Source organism: Fukomys damarensis, unplaced genomic scaffold (genome assembly GCF_012274545.1).
Source record: "Fukomys damarensis isolate Sample0158 unplaced genomic scaffold, DMR_v1.0_HiC HiC_scaffold_9, whole genome shotgun sequence".
NCBI lineage: Eukaryota > Metazoa > Chordata > Mammalia > Rodentia > Bathyergidae > Fukomys > Fukomys damarensis.
In genome coordinates, this window is record NW_022900921.1 from 36,716,565 (window position 1) to 36,726,481 (window position 9,917).

Here is a 9,917-nt window from a genome sequence, read left to right on the forward strand (position 1 = left end):
ACATAGGGAATGTAATTGTGTATGATATATCTTGTGTTTCTTTTTCCCATTCCCCTGCTCTCCCTTCAACCCTTCTTCCCTCCTTATTTATAAAAGCTCTGCTTCCATTTTTTCCTTCTCATCTTTTTTGTTTATTGTCCCTTCTTTCCCTTCTCCCTTGTTCCCCATCTCATTTGGACATTTTCCTCCCATTTCTCAATATCTGTTGTACATTTTGATCCTTTACACTTTCACTTTCTCACACCAGAGAAACCATGTGATATTAAACATGTGTTTATTTCACTTAAGAGTATTAAGATTTATTTCACTTAAGAGTATGGTCTCAAGGCACATCCAGTTAGCTATAAATGTCTCTGGCTTATCCTTCTCAATGGCAAAGTAGTACTCCATTATATAATTTATCCATTTATTGGTTGATGGACATTTGGGCTGCTTTCAAGATTTAGCTATTACAAGTTATGCAGCTATAAACATGGGTGTGCATATATTGCTGTGGTATGATGCTGTTAATTCTTTCAGGAAGTTACCAAGAAGAGGAATAGCTGCCAAGGCAAGATTTAAGAATTGTTGGTTCCCTGGCTACAGTTTATTGCATAAAACCAAGCATTTGCTAGGATTTTAATTTATAGTTTCAACTATTTTAATGATAAAAAGGGAAGTGAAATACACCAACTTCTAAAAATTGAGTGTCAGCATAATAAGGAAGGAACTTAGAGTTATTGTCTCCTTCAATGAATTAGTTCAAAGGAAAGAAGTTGTAAACTAAAAGTACTTTGATCATGAAAAATGTAACTGCTATATAATATATCCCAAAATGTACTGTTCTATCTCCTGCCCTTTGAACTAACTACAAGAAAATCAAGGGCAGCAGGTCTGGGGTTGATTTTTGAAATCATTCTGTGGCAATTTAAAGTAATTGGGATTTTTTATGACAGCTGCTATAAAGAAGAATATATAGCTCTTCTATTCATTGTGACAGTTCTTTGAATTACACCTTCAGAATAAGAAGTATGAGGCATGGCTGCTAATGTATAGCAATACACCCATTCTACCATCATGGGCTAGCATTACAAATGAGCAAAGGCAAAAACAGCCTCTGGGCAGGAGAAGCACTTGTGAGTGCTCTCACCCAGTCCAGCTCATTTCTACCCACGTGAACTTCCAAACAGATTCTAACACGTCCCTCTGAAGTTGGAAGCAATGTCAAATCATCTGGAATCCTGAGTGCTAAGTGAACACTTAAAACATGCAAAAATCTTAATTAGTAAAGGATCAGAGAAAAAAATAAGTGTTCTATTAATAATTAGACAAAATGAAGCATGATGACAAATGCTCTAACTGCCAGTCTCTGAGATACTTGCTGGGAGTAAATCTTGTCAGTTGCTGCCTCCTTAGCACAAATTGCATTTGATCTCGGGAAGTGTTTTTAAGAGCGAAAGAATGTAGAGATGTTTTCAGTATCTCCTCTTCCCTTGTGTCCCTGCTGTGCAGGCCCCACCATAATTAGAGGATGGCTTTTAGTGGGAGACTTGAGTGTTCATTTAGGTTTCCTTTCTTCCTAGCAGTTCTATTGTGATATGAATGAACACAAAGCCAATTATCTTTTAGAAGCATGCTTTGAGTTGCACTGACAGTCTTCGCACATGTTTGACAACTGTCACCCTGAGATATTGCCCCTAATTCAAATGTAAGGGAGAGACAAAAAAAAAATGACCCAAATTTCCATTTGAATCAAACTAAAATCATGATGCCCTGTGCTCTCTAGAGCAGTAGATCAAAAACTTACTACACAAAGTGTGCTTCATAGTCAAAGAATCCTAGGAGCTCTTTAATACCAGGCTCCTGGCCTATCTCAGAGCTACTGAGCCAGAATCTGCCCTCTTAAGATCTTAGGTAATTTTTATGTGCACAAAAGCTTGAAAAACATTAATCTAACATCATCCAAATATCTATGGTAATTCATGACGCTTGGGAAAAACTGTTTCTGGTTAAGAAGAAAAAGACAAAATGGTGTCTTTGTTTGGTCTCATCAAAATGGTGAGTAGAAAATATAGAAGTAAGACAAAACAGAATTGTTCTGGTAGTCATCAGTGAGACCCCCTAGGGTTTCCAATTCTTCTCTCATTGTAGGTAATCAGAGAGATCATGTATTTCTCCTCTTCAGCTTGAATCTGGCTTAGGGACTGGCTTTGGCTACTGAAATATGAGTGGAAGGGTCACATGCCTCTCCCCTGTGGAGGCTTTCAGGAGCTGCAGCACCATTTTCCAGGCTCTCTTTTCTATTGCCAAAGTGTTCCTGGAAGTTTATGTTGATGTGGAGATGTCATAGGAAAAAGAAAGAAACAAATGGAAAAAATAATTCTCTCTTTTTGTGTCTTCACCAAAGCCATAAACATAAAATACAGAGTTTTAGCAATATTCAAAGAAATAAGAAATAAATCAAAACATAACTATACCAATACTTGAAGGACAGCTGCCCTCAGAGGCAGAGAAATTGCTTGACTCTCAACAGGTTTTCTGTGAGAAATAAGCTGAGGTGATGCTGAAGTTTTAATATTAAAGCATAACCTCATATCTTCTGACTGATATAATCAATATATATGAAGGAAATTGGAGGAGGAAAGTAATATTTGCCCACTGGACATTGGAGGGTTAAGGAGCATATAGTTATAGTCCAATGTGCTCTCAAATGTATTCATATCACCAGAATATCCAGTATAACTTGAAAATTCCCCATGGCCCTCAAATTTATTATAGCACGTTTCTGCAATACAATATATTTTGAATTATTGTTTGTTAAATGGGACAGTGGTCTTTTCTCAATTTAGGGCAGAATGAAGAAGCTCTAATAAAATTCTGTACCTTTTAGTTTTTCCTGGTTTTTACCCTGGTTGGTATTCTATATTTCATGTACCTAAAAGCTTATACTGGTTTTCTCTAAGGCCCAGATGTCACTGAGGATTACTCTTTTTCTAGAGACAAGACTCTATGCCTGGACAGCAAGAGTTCAGTTCTACTGGTTTGCATTGATTACTCTTACTGACTTTTACTGGGGACAGAAATGAATCTGCAGCTTGCCCTCAGTTTTCAAAGCACTAAAAGCATTGTGCCATAGTTAATGATGCCATAAAAGCTCCCATGGTATCACTGGACTATCTTTGGGCTTGGAAAATATAATCTAGGCCCCAAGGCATTTATTTGAAATACAGAGATTCCACTCTAACTGCCCTTGTCCCTGGATTACTGATATTATGGCAGGCAAAACTTCAAATTGCTCAACAAAATACTGTATCGGCATTCTTTTCTGATTATTTGTAGCTGGAGGATACCATACTCCAATTAAGACAATTGCACAATAGTAAAACAAAAAAAAAATCCATGCAGATATCTGATCCATTAGGGAAGCCATTCAATGGAGTAATGTTGAAATAAATAAGAGGAATACCAATAAATAAGAAATAAAGGAAGTAATTATTAGAAAAATGTGTTACAGATATGAGTAGGTTTGAACATATGTGTCATAGTCAACTGTGGTAAAATGAAATGAAAACTTTAATGCAATAAGCACAACTATTTGATTCAAGTCTTGTGTTCAAATTTTGTCTGGTCAATACAATAAAAAGTATTAATCACAAATCAAGGAAATTTCATGTAGAAGTGATAATGACAGTATAGGTATCTTTTAAAGAGAATAGTACCTTTTGTAGAACTGCTGAAATATTTCAAAAGGAAATAATATGTTCCTGGGCTTTACTTCTCCATAATCTGCCTGGAGGAAGAATGGAATATGTCTAAAATAATTTTGACCAATTGAGATCATCACTGAGTGTCTGTCGGTGATGGGTTCAGCAGAACCATTATTTTACTGTCTTTAATTTTTGAATATTTTAAAATTCCCATAATAAATTAAGAGATTAGACACACAAGACCTATGAGTTAATAGCTTGCTATGCCAAGTCCTGTAACTTGCAGGTCACCATGAATCAGCAAAGGTAAATATCACAGAAGCCAGTTTCCTTGTTACTCTACCTGCCTGTGCTGTATGTGGGGTTGTTACTCATTAAATTTAATAAAATATACAATTTTACATTTACTAGCTGAATCTTGCCAGTACCTTTCAAATGAACATCCATTTATGGAGAAAATTCGTTTTTCAAATGAGCATTTCAAGCTTGTTTGGTCTGAAATGCCTTATCCCATCTACCCTTCTCATATATCACACACGAAGATTGGATCTCAGTTTGAGCATGTCTTTTATTGAGTATTTCTAAATTACAAATGAATCTTCTCCTTCTTTAAATTTAATTGGCATGTATTACAAGTCTAATTTCCCAAACTTTCTCATACTTATCCAAATTTCCTTGGGCTTCCAAAATGAATTAGATATACTTCAAATTTTATCTTAATTATGCTTCACTTTGAAAATTAAAATTCCATGGCTCTGTGGAATTTTCTTTATTCTCTCTCCCTCACAGGAATTTACAAAATAGCAAATAAAAGTGAACATTATTCTTTAAAAGTTGCATAAAGTGCAATAACCAGAAGATTCCAAAATAGTTTATAGCCTAGTATTTAACCAATTTTTCTCATTGAGTTTATTGGTATTTTTTAAGTATACAGTACAATTAGATCTCATTGAGATCTTGTGTCTTTACATGACAGATCTTGGTTCTTATTTTTTCCCCAAACTCCTGCTCTCCCTTCACCCCCCCACTCCCTATTTACAGAGACTTTGTTTCCATTTTTTCCATTTCTCATATTTTTTCTTTTCCCTTATTTCCTTTCTCCTACCCTTCTCACTTCCCCTACTCCTTTAGCCTTTTTCTTCCTATTTCACATTGTCAGTTATATAATTTGGACCTTATTTACACTTTTAGTTTTTCACACCAGAGAACCAATTTTTATCATATATTCCAGCAAAGGACAATTGCAAGAGCTTCTGCACTTTCTACTAGCATCATGCCTTCTAAAATGAGCAGAATGGAAAAATAATTTGAACATATAAACTCGTAATAATAATAAGATTAAACTAAGAAAAGTAAGTTGTAATCATTTAAGAGTCTACCAAGCTGGCACTCCCTGAGGTAAACCCTATAGTTAAGTACCACTTAAAATAATAAATTGATTTATGTATAGAGAGAGTCATCAATAAAGGAATTTATTCATTGAACAAGAAAGCACACTGGTTGGTACAACTATTTCCAAAAACTTTAATAACATTTATTAAAGCTGAAAACATGGCTGTCTTATCATCAAATATTTCTACTATTGGGCTGGGGTTTTAGCTCAGTGGTTCCTCTTGCCTGCCTCCCAAGTGGAGGGGCCCAAGTTTGATCCCTGATACAAAAACAAAAAACAAACAAACAAACCAAAAACACTTTTACTATTAAGCACATACCTAATGAATTGAATACAATTATTTATCAAAATACATGTGTTAGAATGTTCAAAGGAGTACTTTACTAAAAACCCCAAGCTGTAAAAGAACAAAATGGTCATAATCAGTAACATATACCAATATATAGTGGAATACTCACACAGGCTTACAACAAAAATTTCCTTTGGGTGTGTCATAAATTTCATTGTTATCAATTTTACATTTTCAATTTTAAAATGCCAACAAACTGATGCAAATCTTCCTCAGTTCTGTCTCTTAATTGAAAAACAATATTCTGAATCAATGTTTTATGATTCTATAAAGGTCAGTGCTGTTGAGGTACAGTTCTTAATCCACTAAGACAGAGGCTAATACTGAGCCTCCTCACATTATTCACAGTACATCAAATTAGGCTATTTAAGCCCATGTTCTATTGCCTCCTGAAATGAGTATCATCTGAGATCATCTTCAAGTTAAAGTATCACTTCCAGGAAATCCTTGGTAACTTACAAATCTTTAAACCATGAATAGTAATACATTAAATCACCAGAAACCCCAGAGATCTTAGCACTATTTGCTTCTAAATCGTCAAGAAGAAAAAAATCCTGAAGCAATAAGACATGGGGTCCTATGAGAAAATGAGGAAAATTCTGAATGTGGAAAGCCAGCCACCAACAATACCTGCTAGAGAAAGTAACCCCAATTACGAGACATAAAGCACACACTCTGCAGTAGGCAAGAACTATAGGTGGGGATTTCATTCTTAGAGTTGGTTTATTTTCCTGTAAGTTTGCTCTACAAGTCCATTTTTTACCCAAAGTAAATTTTAACAATTAAACTTGTTCTCTTAAATATGTGTTTAAATCACATATTGCCTAATGACAGAGTTGGGTTTTTGTTTGTTTGTTTGTTTGTTTTGTTTTTTATACCAGGGATCAAACTCAGGACCTTGCACTTGTGAAGCAGGTGGCAGAACCACTAAGCTAAATTCCCAGTCCATGACAGACACAGATTTTGAAAAATATGTCATTTGGTGTTTTTGTCATTGTATGAACATCATAAACTTTGATAAACTAAAATGGCTATGATATCACTAGGCAATATAATCTTATGAGTTCACAATAGTACATGCAGTTCATCATTGACCAAAGCATAACTGTGCAGCATATAACTGCATCTTAGTTACTTTCTCATTGCTGAGACATAATACCTGACACCTACAAGTTAAAATAAGAAAGTTTTATTTCAGCTCACAGTTGGTAGAGGTTTCAGTCATAATTGGCTGAGTCTAAGGCAGAGCTGCATGGCAGAGAGGCATCACAGAAGAGAAACAGTCCATGGCAGAGAAGAGCAGACAGGAGGCATTGTGCTGCACAGTGGTAAAGCGGCAGCAGGATACTGCCCTTTCCCTTTTATCCAATCCAGGCTACAAGCCACCCATGTCCAGGTTGGGCCTTCCCATTATCCAAACTCAGAACTATGATAAACTAACTGGTGGACTAATCCAGTACCACACAATTTAATCCCAGTATCACATATGCTAGATCCAGTCACTTCTAAAAAGTCCAACCTATGAGCACATGAGGATGGGGAATAGGGGGTTTAGAAAGCAAACTATATGTGTCTTTAAAATAGATGTATATTTAATTACATGCATATTATAAGTGCATGGTCTTAGAAATACTATCTGGGCCACTCCACTATGAATAAACTTAACTAATCCACTAGGAATTTGGAGAAATATCCATTTTACTCAATTATTTATGTAGTTATTGGAAAAATAAAAATATTTGGTTCCTTTTTATCATTGCATTCATTTTGATGTTTTTATCAAAATAAACATTGCTTCAGAATATTTAGATTATTAAAGTAATATATATTAATTATTAAACAAATATGAAAACTTAAAAGGGGAGTTATTCTGATTTAAGTGTACCAAATTCATTCATTGAATTTTGCTTTCTTCTAATACCCTTGCAGAACCAAAGTAAAGGGATATTTTTAAGAACAGAGTGAAAAAGAGGACATCAGTAAAACATTGTATTCTTCAAAAGAGGTGGATGTATAGAAAAAGACTCATCAGACAGAAAAAAGCTAAATTCCAAGCCAAAAGAGGAAAAAGTTGTGAAACCGCTTTATTTACATCACAGATCAAGTGAGTTCATGAGTTGGTAGTATTCAACTCCTCAACCAGGGCAGAACTGGGGAAATGGGGATACAATCAGAAGAACTGCATGAAAGCTGAGAAACTAATCACTAATTAAATCCTCTAATTCATGTTACCAAGTAACTTCCCTTCCTCCAGCTCAGAAATAATGTGTGAATTTAATCTCTGAAGCTCTTTGACTGGAGAATAGTTGAAAACACAAACTATCTGTATTCATCTCTAATTCTTTTTTTTAATTTTTCAGTTATTTAATTTTTTCATTTCTAATTCTGAAAGTGCAATTATAACTCACTTCCAGAATCCCAGCAAGCAGATTTTTATCCTTCAGGCAGAAAGATCGCCCAAAAGGAAAAACCTAAGAACACTGTTACTAGAGATTATCCCCACAAACAGGTGAGCCATGCCACCCTCAATACGGTGTAACAGTAGCAAACCACACACATGGAGGTGGGAAAAGGGACTAACTTACTCATCAGTGGCTAGTCAAAGATGGCCATCGATCTCAGGAAAAGCTCCAACCTGGAAGGTAGAAAACAAGCTCACTAAAGAATGAAAGATAAGAAAGTCTTGACAAGAAAAGAAGTTCTTAAATAATTATTTTCAGTGTCATCGTGGAGTGTATGAAGATACCACAATATAAAGTGGAAACTAAAAAACAAGTATCTATGGAGTCTAAAAAAGTGTTCATTAAAAGGAAACTTCTCCAGAAAGTAGGAAAAGGGGCCAAGAAGTTAAAGAATGCTATGAAAAGATAAGAGAATTTATAGGAATAATTCCTGAGATACTGCATCCAATTATGAGAAACAGAGAGATGATCAGTAAGCTATTTTATCAGAATTGCCAAATTAAAATGATACACTGAGTGTCCAGCTCAGAGAATCAAAACAAACTTATACTAAGACATATCTTAGTATTTCAAAACATTGGTGACAAAGAGAAAATACATGGACAGTATGAAAAATTAAAATGGCTTTGGATTTCTCAATAATAACTCTTAAAGCAAGACAACAATGGAGAAATACTTCAGAATTTCAAAGGACAGCTGCTTCCAAAATGGAATTCTAGCCAGGCGTGGTGGCACATGCCTGTAATCCCAGCACTCTGAAGGGTGAGGCAGGAGGATCGCTGTGAGTTTGAGACCAGTCTGGGCTACATAGTGAGTTCCAGGTCAGGCTCAACTACATAGTGAGACTCTGTCTCCGAAAATACAAAATAAACAAACAAAATGGAATTCTAGCCAGGCGTGGTGACACATGCCTGTAATCCCAGCACTCTGAAGGGTGAGGCAGGAGGATCGCTGTGAGTTTGAGACCAGTCTGGGCTACATAGTGAGTTCCAGGTCAGTCTCAACTACATAGTGAGACTCTGTCTCAGAAAATACAAAATAAACAAACAAAATGGAATTCTATACCCAGCCCAATTATCAATTCAGTATGGAGGTAAAATAATATTTTCAGACCTGAAATCTCTTTTCAATATTGTATATTCCTCCTACCTTTTCTCAAGAAGATAGCAAAGTATATATGCTAATAAAACAAGAGTAAGCAAGCAAGCAAGCAAAAAGACTTGAGTAGCAGGAAACAGGAGATACAACCCAGAAGACAATCTGAAAGGCAAAGGGAATCCTCAGAAAAGCAATCCTATGGTGTCGGCCATGCACAGGCATATATGCAACTAGTACACACTGAAGAAGAGTCACTGAACAGGAAGATGCTCAAGGGTCCTAAGTATATATTTCCAGGTACCAGAAGACAGCCTAGATAAGGCTGCCACAGTTTTGTATATATTTTCCTTTGTTATACGGATAACGTGTTGATAAAGATCCTGTTCTGTTATTCCCCTATAATCCTGAAGCAGCCAACTTCACTTATTTCATCTCCATGAAACTGTTCTGCCTTTAAATAAGTCTGAGACCATCAAAGTTCACAATGGCAACTTTAAAAGAAAAAAAAAAAAAACAGAAAGAAGTCTATACCCTCTGACAACATTTCTATTGAGTATCCAGTACCAGTCCTGATTGGTATGTGAGCCCACTTTCCTGGAACTCAATCAGAACCTTTGGATGTAAAGGCTCTTGGAAATTATAGAGATGTCTGATAACAATGCATCTGCTTATTTTATTATCTCCTGGGAGTTTTCACCTAAAGGAATAGATTATGCATGATCTTCAGTTTTTTGAGACTAGGCAATACACTGTTTAGAAAAAAGACACAGAAAGTAAATCATGTTTTAAAGCAAGAGAATGAGTCAGGCAAAAGACAGAGAGTGCTTACCTGGAAAAGACAGGACAGGACAAGAAGAAATAAGTTTGGCAGAGACTTCATGGGGAGTTTTGAAGCTACTCGTAACCTGGGTGAGAACACAAGACTTTAA

At 35.7% G+C, this 9,917-nt stretch overlaps 1 long non-coding RNA gene across 1 annotated transcript in view; it reads right to left on the bottom strand.

Annotated features, from left to right (window-relative positions):
* Window positions 1–9,917, bottom strand: part of LOC117285380 — a 92,196-nt gene that overhangs the window by 26,282 nt on the left and 55,997 nt on the right. The window contains exons 2-3 of the long non-coding RNA XR_004516425.1: window positions 9,818–9,893; window positions 8,014–8,063 (exon numbers count right to left, since the gene is read on the bottom strand). This is a non-coding gene — a long non-coding RNA (uncharacterized LOC117285380). The remainder of the gene's footprint in view (window positions 1–8,013; window positions 8,064–9,817; window positions 9,894–9,917) is intronic.